The following is a 12,759-nucleotide window of genomic DNA, read 5'->3' on the forward strand; positions in this document are numbered from 1 at the left end:
TGATCAAGTCATACAAGAGCAGGAAATCCAAATTTTGGAATTGAGGCAAGCAATTGCTGCGATTAATTTGCAGAATCAAAAAAACAACGCAGCAATGGATAATGGTGAAGGAAGTAGCGAAGGAAAATCAGATTGGGGAAGATCTACTTGATATGAGTTTCCTAAATTTGATGGTGAAGGATTTGAAGGTTGGATGATGAGAGCTGAATATTTTTTTCAAGTAGCAAGGGTACCGGAGGCGGAGAAAGTGAAGGTAGCAGCAATTCATATGGAAGGAAAAGCTCTCCAATGGCATAGAGGATTTTTGACTCTACATGGAGATGAGGCGTCTGTTGATTGGAGATATTACATCTCGTGCGTAGCAGCTCGCTTTGGAGCTCATGCCTTTGAGGATCCGCTTGCAGATCTGAGGAATCTCAAACAAAAAGGTACGCTACACTCATACATGGATACTTTTGATGAGCTATATCCTAGAGCTGGTATTAGAGAGGATCAAGCACTTAGTCTCTTCTTATCTGGACTCATTGATGAACTGCAAATGCCAGTAAGGATGTTTAGACCTAAGAGTTTGGCTGAAGCTTACTCACTAGCTAAATTGCAAGACTTAACGGTGAAGGCTCTGGGACTTAAACCTAAAGGAATGCAGAGTAACGCTTATCCTAATAGCAGCTATTATTCGAATAGTAAATCTATAGCAGTAACATCTACTAGTAAACCTGTGGTGAATACTAATACTTGGAATGGGGGAATTAAGGAACCTAATCGCCTAGGAGGTGTGCGAGCTAGTACAAATCTATCACCTAAAGAATTAGATGAAAAGAGAGCTAAGAAGGAGTGTTTTTGGTGCACTGAAAAATTCACTCCAAATCATCAATGCTCTAAAAGAAAGTCTTATGTTATACAATTAATAGAGCTTGAGGGAGTAGCAAGCTGTGAGGAGCACGAAATTAATGAGGATGACACAAAAACAGAAGAGCAGCTTGACCTCCAACTGTCTTTACATGCGGTTTGGGGAAAAGATGGACCTCAGGTGATGAGGATTCGAGGTGTTTGTCATAAGAAAATCTTGAAAATACTGATTGACACAGGGAGCACTCATAATTTTTTGAGTACTAAAGTGGCTAAAAAGATTAAATGTCAGCTTACTACTGTTAATTCCAAGGCTGTGGAGGTGGCTAATGGCCAACTATTGCAGTGTAATCAGAAATGTGATAAGCTAGAATGGGAAATGCAAGGGTCTCGATTCCATGCAGAGGTTTATTTGATTCCTCTGGAGACTTATGATTTAATTTTGGGTGGAGAATGGTTATCTACATTGGGTGAGATCACATGGAACTTTAATAAATTGAGTATGCAGTTTGAAGTCTGTGGAAATAAAGTGAAATTGCAAGGTGAATTATGGTCACCAAAATATGATCAGCTCCATTGTTTACATGTCTTTAACCAAACTGAAGTGGATGAAGAAGAGAGAAAGCTCAGTCAGATGATACCTTCCATAGATGGTGATATTAGATGCTGTTATGGAGTGAGTACAGAGGAAATTTGGCCAAGTCTCAGCTCCATACTGTTGGAAAATGAGAACATCTTTATGGAACCAGTGACTTTACCACCTCAACGAGAACAAGATCACAAGATTGTTCTAAAAGAGGGCTCTGATGCAGTCAACATAAGACCCTATAAGTATGCTGCTAAACAGAAAGATGTGATTGAGACAATGATTGCTGAAATGCTTAACTCAGGGGTTATAAGGCATAGTGAGAGCTCTTTTGCTAGTCCTCTTGTCTTGGTTAAGAAGAAAGATTCCTCATGGAGAATGTGTGTTGATTACAGAGCTTTAAATGCTATTACAGTCAAAGACAAGTATCCAAAACCGGTTATAGAGGAGCTTTTGGATGAGTTGGGTGGTGCTAAATGGTTTTCTAAGATTGATTTGAGATCTGGGTACTGGCAAGTTCGAATGAGACCAGAGGATATTCATAAAACAGCTTTCAAAACACATTCGGGTCACTATGAATTTGTGGTGATGCCATTTGGTTTAACCAATGCTCCTGCCACTTTTCAAAATCTAATGAACACTGTGTTCAGAGATTACTTGAGGAAATTCATCTTGGTTTTTTTTTTATGACATATTAATCTACAGCCGAAGCATGGAAGACCATGAATTACATCTTAAAATTGTGATGGCTTTGATGAATGAACATAAGCTATTAGCCAAGAGATCTAAATGTACATTTGGTTGTACAAAAGTTGAGTACTTGGCCATGTAATATCTGCAGAGGGAGTATCTACTGATGAGGGAAAAATTGAAGCTGTGAAAAATTTGCCCAAACCAAAATCCATCAAACATGTCAGAGGCTTTCTGGGATTAACTGGGTACTACAGGCGATTTGTGTATGGTTATGGGGTCATTGCACGGCCATTGATAGATTTAACTAAAGACACAACTTTCAGATGGACTAAAAAAGCTCAGGAGGCTTTTGAGAAATTGAAGACTGCCATGGTAACTGCCCCTGTCTTAGCCTTACCTGATTTTTCTAAAGAATTTGTGATTGAAACAGATGCTTCTGGAGTGGGAATAGGAGCTGTGCTGATGCAGGAGAGGCACCCCATAGCTTTCATCAGTAGAGCTTTATCACCAAGACATCAGGTTCTTTCAGTTTATGAAAAAGAGTTGTTAGCTATATTGATGGCAGTTAAGAAGTGGTACCATTATTTGCAATGTAAGAAATTTATCATCTTGACTGATCATCAAAGTCTGAAATATCTAATAGAGCAGAAATTAACCACTCCTACTCAACAAGCTTGGATGACTAAGCTTATGCAATTCGACTATGAGATCAGGTACAAAAAAGGCAGTGAGAACACAGCAGCTGATGCCTTATCAAGGGTGCCTGAAGCCATGATATTTGCTCTAACTTCCTTTATGATTCCTCTGGAACTCATTGCAAAAATTAAGGAATCTTGGGAGAGTGATCCACAAATTCAACTTATACTACAAGCAAAACAACAGGATTCTGCATCTCATCCTAAATTCAGCTTTGTAAATGGAGAATTGAGAAGGAAGGGCAAGCTAGTGATTGGTAATGACTTACTTTTAAAGGCTCAAATCTTATCCTTGTTCCATGAATTTGCTATGGCTGGTCACTCTGGTGTATTGGGAACCTACAAGAGAATCTCTGCTCTGTGTTATTGGCCAAAGATGAGAAAAGATATCAGAGAATTTGTGAGGGTTTGTGTTACTTGTCAACGTTATAAGCCTGGTAATACTTCTCCTGCTGGACTCCTACAGCCTCTGCCTATGCCAGCTGCTATTTTTTCTGACATTACTATGGATTTTATTGAGGCCTTACCAAATTCACAAGGAAAAGATACAATATTTGTGGTGGTTGATAGGCTCAGTAAATATGCACATTTTATGGCTCTGTCTCATCCATTTACTGCTAAGAGAGTTGCTGAAGTATTTCTGGATTCGGTTTTCAAACTTCATGGAATGCCTGCCAAGATTGTGAGTGATCGAGGTGCTATTTTTGTTAGCTCATTCTGGAAGGAACTGATGTCCTTACTGGGGGTTGAATTGCTCTACTCTACTGCCTATCATCCTGAAACCGATGGACAATCTGAGGTTGTAAACTGATGCCTCCAATGTTACTTGAGATGCGCTATGGGAGAAAAGCCACATTCTTGGACTCATTGGTTTGGATTAGCCGAATATTGGTACAACACTACTTACCATTCTAGCATTCAAATGACACCATTCGAGGCTCTATATGGGTTCCCACCGCCCTTATACGTCCCTTATTTACCTGGAGACTCAGAAGTCGAAGCTGTGGACTTGGCTCTGCGAGATAGGGAAGATATGATCTCTGTTCTGAAACGAAACATTCTAAAAGCAGCTGATCGGATGAAGAAGCAAGCTGATCGTCATAGGAGTGATAAGGAATTCCAAATTGGTGATTGGGTTTGGTTGAGGTTGCAAGATTATAGACAGCGCTCGATCAGAGGACGCCACCAGAAGTTTGAAGCTAAATTCTTTGGTCCGTATCAAGTTGTGGACAGGATAGGGAAGGTTGCTTACAAGTTGAACCTTCCTACATCGGCCACCATTCATGATGTGTTCCATGTATCCCTCTTAAAGCCAGCAGCTCCCCCAACAGGGCCAGCAACCGATCTACCTACCATTTCTCATATCAATGATGCAATTCCACAAGCTATTTTGGAAAGAAAAATGGTCAAGCGCCACAACCAAGCTGCGACAAAGTGGTTGATCCATTGGAAAGGTAAGTCCCCTGCGGATGCTTCTTGGGAATTTGCTGACACCATTAAGGAACGTTTTCCATGGTTCCTTGAGGACAAGGAACCTTAAGAGGGAGGTATTGTTGCATGCATGATCATTCATGCGTAGAGATACATGCAACGAGAAATGCCGAGGGAATATGGAGTTCGTAGGCAGTTATCCAGCTGGCGATGGAGTTGGTTAAGTTAGTTATCCAGCTGGCAATTAGCTGACGTGGAGTTGACGTGGTCAAATGATACGCAACGCAAGATGCTTGACGCGGAAGGAGTATAAAAGGACGTCTTAGCTCATTTTAGTAGTTGTTGATGACCTTGTTGTTCATTGTTGTTTCCTACTCTAGATCGTGGATCTATTGTAGCCTTATCCTCTTACTTACCTTCATTTTGTATTCGAGAACATTATCGTGATCAATACAATTCCTTTAGTTCATCTTAGCTCGATATGTAATCGTATACGCAATTGTGCTGAGTATTGTGGAATTATAGTGAAGTTACGATCAACATTGGGAAGTCACGAGCTCGGATCGTAACATTCGGCTGCGCGGGCGTTGGAATGGAAGATGATGGTGCGCACGGCGGCGCCCTTGTCGGGCGGGGCGACGGTGGTGATGATCTTGGCGATGTTGTTGGTGCCGAAGAGGCGGTTGGCATTCAGAAAGTGCTCCTGGTGGGTTTCATAGGGGAAGTAGGGGGCCAAGATGCAGTCCGCGCTGCACTTCCGCCGATGATACCTGCACGCCGCGCAGGCTTGCCTCGTCGTCTTCTCTTCGGATTCCATTTTATATTCAAATTTAAAATATTTGAATGTTTTTTTTATAGTCTCGGGATATATAAATGAACCGATCACTGAAAACTTTACCGAGTGGTTTGCAAACGTACTTGCTGAGCAAAAATATGTTAGTACTACCACTTATTTATTAATAATTGGCGCAAAAACAAATTTTGGAAGTTTGACTACAGCTGACCGAGTACAATATGCTCGGCACGGTAATTAGAGCGTCTACTATAGGGGAGCCGCGGCTCGTAGCTCGGCCGCGGCCCCCTATTACGAGCGCCACCAAATTCCGCGGCGGGGGGCAGGAGAGAGCCACGTCGACGACTCCCCCTATTGTAGAGGCCGAGAGCCAAGGCGCGCGCCCAGGTTCGATTTTTTTTTTCCAGTTTTTGTGCTAATTTTGGAGAAGGTGAAGTGTAGAGAGAAATATGGAGAAGATGAAGTGCCGAGAGAGAAATACGGAGAGAGAGAGCAGTGGCGGATCCAGGATCCGGAATCGGAGGGGGCGGAATATATAGTATTAGCTTGATTGAGTGAGGACATGACTATTCTTTTCGTTGTTCGGGGTGACGCCGGAGGCAAACGGAGGGGGCGGACATGGTAATTTTACGTCCCGATAAGGGGAAAATAGTCGCACGGAGGGGGCGACCGCCCCCTCCTGCCCCCCCCTAGATCCGCCACTGAGAGAGAGAACGTCGGTTTTCAAATTGAATAAAGGGGACGTGGTTTTCAAACCCAATAAGAGTGTCCACTATAAGGCGGACACCCCAATAGCCCTGCCCCAGTTTTTGTCTACAACCCTAAAAATTTGTTTCCGCCACTATGGTGGACACTTCCAATAGCCCCAATCTTTTTTTCATTTTTTATGTTACTTCAATTATAATTAAATTTATCGGAGTATACGTAATTAGAAGAAAACGGTATTACGTGAAGAAATTAAAATTAAACACTAAATTTTCGTCGTATTAAAGTACATGAAAAATTATACAACGAAAATTTTCGCCTCCTCCGCCAAGCGCGCCGCATCCTCCTGGGCGGCCTGGTGTTGCACTTGTTGAATCAGAGAATTCCAAGCGTCTTTCCACAAATTGTCCATTTCAGACCACAAATTCTAGTGAGAGAAAGTTTGAGTGATGAAGAGTTGGAATGGTGTGAAATAATGAATGGAATGAGGTGTATTTATAGGTGAATTAAATTGAATTTAAAAAAAATATTTAATTTCGCCGTCCTCCGGCGCGCCGGGCTTATGACATTTATAATATCCATATGACATTTATAATATCCATTATTGCTGCATTTTAAATAAATGTCAAAAGAGGATTTACTTAATGACATTTCCATTACGTGTCTTATGATTATAATGCTAAATATTAAGCCTAAATTAAGATATAAATTTAAATATAAAATGAAAATTGATATATTGACTATTAATATCCCGTATCCATTCTTTGTATGATTCTCAATTTGCACTTTAGTACTTTTCTCCCAAAGTAGTCATTTTTTCACATATTGAATAATGGGCTTCACGTATTGAATAATGGGCTTTCACATTTTTTCTATAACTATATCTTCAAAAAGCACCATTCGACACTATCATAAATTAGGGAGAATAAATTAGGGATTCAGCGGGAGATACATTAAGCGTCAAAACATGAATATCACAACCGTCCACTCCCCCCACAACTTTAAGCAAATTCATGAACTCACAATTATCTCAGATAGTATAGCAAAGAGAACAAAGTTGAGACCTACCTCTGATTCTTGCAAGGTGAGTTTTTCAGTGAAATTATTCTGATAATGAACAATGTAATATATTCACTGGAATGATAATCTACTGTTGCTAACATAGCTTTTATGTTTTAATTACATACTGTAGGTTTCAATTGAATTTTATTATGCAATGTGATTAATTTTAAAGTAATTTTTATTTTATCCCCCATGTGTTTGATGAAATGATCTCAAGTTTCAATATATCATTATTTACCGGATATTGTCTTTACTTATTTTCACTCCAACGTATGAAGTTACATGTAGCTTCTAAAGGAGGGACACAGATTAAAAAAGGTGTTCGTTTGCATGAGGAACAGAATATGTTAGCATAAAGGTTTACAACTAGTGAAGGTAAAAAATGCTTGGTTTCTATGTGATAGTAGGAAAAGAAAATCGTGTTATGTTTCGATTAAATAGTGAAACTAAATTGAATCTACCGGATTTATTTTGACAACAATAAAGAAGCTTTGAACATGTTTCCATATTCGAATGAGGATATAAGTGTTGACATTGAAGAAGAGGAGGAAGGTAATGGGAAATCACACTCTAATAAGCTCCTTAATATTTTAGATAATAGATTAATCATTTTTTTTGTGCTTAAAGGTAGTTCATCTGGACCTAAATCTATTGGAAAGGAAAGCAAAGGCCATACCTATATGACAGATATTTGGGGCCGCCATCCAAACCTACCACTCATTTCTGTCGAGTATAATGAGTTTGATAGGCCTATAGGTGGTGAAAAAGAGTAAGCTTTGTCATTTCTTAGTTTCAATTGCAAGAAATGGTAAATATTGTCCATTACATGTTAATAATTGGCATGCCATGCCGAGGGGGAAAAAGTTGAGATGCTCAAAGTCGTTAAGGTGATAACATTTCAAAAGAGTGTAGATTATTTAATTCATCATGCTCTTTTATCCTTCTACGCTTTTGGACTAAGTTAGCTTTCTCATTTACTACATTTGTTAAATGTTATTTAGCATGTGACTTATCTTTTGTCATGCATTGATCTGACTTTTTAATGCTCACTTTTCATATGAATTTTATTATCACATGTATTTCGTACTCAATACTAGCTGAATTCTTGCTATGAAGCTTGCACATGTATGAGTTCTTGCATGTAGTTTAAATCATTTGATGTAGTTTTGTTAAGAATACTTTTTTGAACATCAGTTCAGAACACTCTGAATTATCACATTATATTATTCTCAATAGTTATTTAAGTTCTATTTTAGTGTAACAATGTATGTCTTTGTCTAATGTAGTTACGATTCACTATCCCTATCATTGCCGAAAAATGGGTTTTGGCCTACATCGGAGTTAAATGGAGAAGTTGGAAGCATTATTTGAAAAAACAAGTTATTGGGCTGATGTACCTATCGAGCACTTAATACATGACAAGGATGATAGAGTTTTGGAAGATCAATGGATCAAATGTCTTGCTTACTGGAGAAGGGAAGATGCAAAGGTTTATTCTAGTTTTTCTCTATGTAATGATATTTCATTAAAGCTATGAATCTACTTATCATTTTAATTTTTGACTTGCTATTAGAATATAAGTATGAGAAACCAAAAAGCTCGATCAAAGAAGTTAATGAATCAAAGAACATGACAGACGTTATTTGTGCAAGTTAAAGACACATTGGTAATGTTTTCTTTTTTCTACGTGTAATGTTAATTGCTATAAATTTTGATGATCATGATTATTTGCCTTATGTTTTAGTGAGTGCATAAAGTAATTTTGGTCTAACAATTGAAGAGGTATGCGTAACGTTAATTGCTAGTAATAGTAATTTTTATTATATTGCTTGTATTATGGATTGATTTTTGAGCTCTACTCTTTTCCCATGTTCTACTTATGTTATTCACATGATGGATCTTTATCTACTATTACTATAATTTTCTTTGTTCTTGATTAAAAAACAAAAATGTGATTTATACTTTGTGCATTTACTGTAGCTACTAATTATTTTTGATCCACTTATGTCTATTCTAATGAGGTACGAAAATGACTTTTCATTCAAAGTTGTAGAATTTTTATTTTGGCATATTCAATAATTTACTACAAAATTTATTTTCTTTTTTGTTCAGATTTGTTTTCTTACTCCAAAGTTTGTCATTGCCATTAATTTCTCTGCAAAGAATATGGAGAGAGAGAGAGTTGATGGCCACACATAGTAAAGATGACGAATAGTTGATTTTTCACCATTTCTGTTATTTGATGTTGCTGCTTCTCTTCTGTATTGCAGATTTGCAGGTTGGCAGATATCCTCGGCGTCTAATAAGTCTGTTTTTCCGCTTGCTGTATCCGTGGTATTGGCCCGCGTCTTGTTAAAATTCTGTAGTTTCTACAAGCTGTATGTGTTTTGGTTGTATATATCCGTGTGGAACAGTGGAAGTGTGGCTTTGTGATGAATCCGCGAATTTTTGATGTTAGTAAATGCTGGTAGAGAATAAAGACTACGACACAAAGAATTTACGTGGTTCGATTTACTGAAGTAAATCTACGTCCACGGGAAGAAGGGAGGGCAAGATTGTATTGCTTGATCTGGGATTACAGCTTACAGCACAGACTTGCTATATGATTTTATCTCTAGAGAGCTTAACCCTGTCTATCTGATCTAAGTCCTATTTATACATTGAACTAGGATCGTGGTTTGCAGCCCCACTAACAAGATCGTGGGTGAGCAATAACTGCTCAATAACTGCTTCGTACCACTAAATAGATCGTGGGTATAGTGGAGGTCGTGGAGGCCTTTCATGAGTCCACTAACTCCTAGTTCGGTCGAATGCTGAGACCGAACTGCTGGACTTTACCGATCAGCTCTTGCCGATCTGAGAGGAGAGCTTGACTGGTCGGCTTTTACCGAGCTGTAGGCTGAGTCCGAACTCTTTGGTCGTGCCGAACTCTTTGGTGCCGAACAGATACTCTTTCTTGGGCTCTGGGCTGATGGGCCGTCACTGTTATTGGGCTTGCCATTAGGGTTTAGTTCGTACCCCATCACTACCCCCCCCCGAAAAGCGAAGTGAATCACTTCGGCGAGGTGAGTCACTTCGGCATTCTGGATAACGGTAAGGGGGAGGCTGACGTCAGGGGACGTGCCTTGCGCGTGCCTGCATTAAATGCGACAGTAAAATCCGGCCGTTGAATCCTGAAAAGGTGGGATTCGAAACAGCGCAACGATCTCGAAATCTTTCCCGAATCTGATAAATATGCTCTTTCTTCCTCATTTGAACACTTTTGCTGTTGCGTCTTCTATACTCTCTCTTTCTCGAGAAATTTTCTTCCGCTTTCAAGAGCTTCTTCAGACTTTCTTCACCTTCAAAAAGTAAGGAAAATGGCTTCTATTTCTTCTTCGGAGTCGGGTAGCGGTAGGAGAGGCGGTAAGGGGTCTTCTGGCCGGAAAGAGTCCGGGGAGAAGACCGTAGAGTATTTCCATAGTATTTTGAGTAAGGATACTGTGATATCCCTACCCGAAAAATACTTTTTTCCTGGGGGGAAGGCGGTGGTACCTGACGGTGATCATAGGGCTGACTCCCCGCCGGAGGGTTACGCCACCGTGTACGAGGCCTGCTTAGAATGCGGGCTTCGTTTCCCCCTCCCTTCTGCCTTTATAGATTTACTAGATTTTTTTCAGCTTCCTTTAGGCCAGGTGACTCCGAACTCTTGGAGGCACTTGTCGGCCTTCGCTGCCGAACTCCGTAAGTTAGGAAGGGATTTGTCTTTGAAGGCGATCCTTAAATTCTTTCAATTTAAGAGGAAGGGGTCTTGGTTTTACTTGATCCTTGTACAGCCCTTTAGGGCCTTTTGTAAAACGAAGTGGCCGAAGTGGCAAAACCGCTTCTTCTATTATGATAGGACCGCGGCTCCTAGTTTTCCCTGGAGAGGGCTGAAGTCCGTTATCCGTCATCCTCGGCCTGAACCGTTGGACGAGCTCGATGGCGAGCTCAACAAGATTCCCATAGTTAGGAAACAATACACGGAGTCTGAGCTCGTCAAGGGCGACGTCGTGTTCGACATCTCGTCTTCGGACGAAGAGGCCGAGGGTGAGGATTTCTCTTTATCTTTATGCTCTACTGCTTTAACGAAGAAAATCTGACTTTGCTTTCTTGCTTTTTGGCAGTGTACATGCTGAATAAGGCTATCCGAAAGTCCTCCGAGCTTGTGGAGCCGGAGAGGCAGAGAGCCCCTCGCTCGGCGTCTGAAGCCGAGAAGAATCCGAAGAGGCAAAAAACCTCTTCTTCGGATCCGAAAGTGCCGGAGTCGTGTTCGGCTAAAGGGAAGGGGAAATTTCATGAGTCCCCAAGAGTGCCGGGGAAAGACCTGGTCATCTCCGAGGTGGTTGCAGACATCCCGGAACACGTCCCTGAGCCTTTTCAATGGCCGACGAATTTTGTGGAGGTAAGCTTTCTGACTTGGCTTCTTTTCCACATTTTTTGATGGCCATTCTGTTGAGTTTTTTCCTTGTTCATCTTCAGAGAGCCAAGCTCGTCTCCGTGGAGCTCTCCAAAGCATCCCACGACTACGAGGAGATGCAGAAGAAGTTGCATCTTGCTCGTAGTCTGGCCGAACAGGCTGAGGCCAAATTTGAGAGGGCCCGAGCTGCTAGGATCTCGGCTCAGGATGAAGCCCGGTCAGCCAAAAACCAGCTCATCATCCTGCAAGAGCAGACGAAGCACCGGGAGGCTCAGAAGGAGGCTGCCGCCGTGGCTGCCCAGGGGGAGGCTCTCCGTGTTTACACGGAGAAACTCTTTTTGAGCAGCCAGTTCTCGGCCTTTGTCGGTAGTCTGGTAAGGCTAATTACCGATAAGGGCGAGCAGGGGGCCGACGTCGTGCTGCCTCTGTACAGCCGAGAGATAGCAGCTCGGCTTCAGAATCTGCCGCTCCTTGAGGAGCTCGCTTCATCCTCGGTCCTGCTTTCTGCAGACCGAGTCCGGAGTTGTCGAGCTGATCGGGACGAGAACCTGGAGGCTATCTTTGCCTCCGTGGGACCCGTTTCACCCGCTTCGACTTACAACGGAGAGGGTGAGGCCGAGTCGCTGGAGCTGGAGGCCGAAGTCGAGCGGGCCGGGCATCCGGAGAAGGAAGCCGATCAGGAGGCGGAGGCGAGGCCGGCAGGATGCGAGGCCGAGGCTGAGGTAGCTCAGGAGAAAGAAGCTGAACCAGACCAAGGAGCCGGAGACGAAGCTGGCGGAGTATGATTTCGTCTCCCTTCTCTTAGTCTAGTTTCTTCCTTGTAAAATGGCCTTGAAGCCCTCCTAGTGTAAAAATTTTCCTTGTGAATGAAAAATTCTCTACACTTGTCTTCGTATAGCTTTTCGTACTCGCCTTTATTCCTGTTGTATTTTACTATCTGCTCGGTACAGCTGCCGAACTAATATAGCTGCTTTGTACTCAAGGAGATGGAGATACTTCACTGGAAACGGCTGTACTCTTCGGCTTTAGACGAAGCTGAGAAAAGAGCTATAGCCGATCAGACGAAGAATGACGAGCTTCTGGCTCGTTTAGTGAAGGTGGAGGCCGATAATAAGGACTTAGAGTCCGATAAGAAGGATCTGGAGGCCGAGCTGAATACGACCATTGCTGAGAGGACTGCGTACGAGGATTACATCCGTGTGCGCGGGGGAGTGACCATATCAGATGTTCAGAGTCGAGTTGACGAACTGTGGGAGGAATATCATGTACTCCGGAGGAACAATGCGCTGGAGAGCTCGGCTTGCCAACAAGTTGTGAAATCATTGCGGCGCTGGGCTTCTCGGTACGACATCATTCTTTCCCGGCGTCCCTCAATCGGGAGATTCCTTAGGCATTTCCCGCCAACAGATGCTCGCACTCCAGATCAAGCCTCTGGTTCCCTTGTTCAAAATCCTACTCCCAGTCAACAACGAACTCCGGAACAGCCGGAAACGTCAAGACGAGAACG

At 41.9% G+C, this 12,759-nt stretch overlaps 1 long non-coding RNA gene across 1 annotated transcript; it reads left to right on the plus strand.

Moving 5' to 3' along the window:
- Nucleotides 1-8,125: 8,125 nt before the first annotated feature.
- LOC121741324 lies at nt 8,126-9,241 on the plus strand. Its single transcript, XR_006037834.1, has 3 exons — nt 8,126-8,303; nt 8,388-8,480; nt 9,085-9,241. It is a non-coding gene; the product is annotated as an uncharacterized LOC121741324 (long non-coding RNA).
- The last annotated feature ends 3,518 nt before the right edge of the window (nt 9,242-12,759 follow it).

Source organism: Salvia splendens, chromosome 7, assembly GCF_004379255.2.
Source record: "Salvia splendens isolate huo1 chromosome 7, SspV2, whole genome shotgun sequence".
NCBI classification, from domain to species: Eukaryota; Viridiplantae; Streptophyta; class Magnoliopsida; order Lamiales; family Lamiaceae; genus Salvia; species Salvia splendens.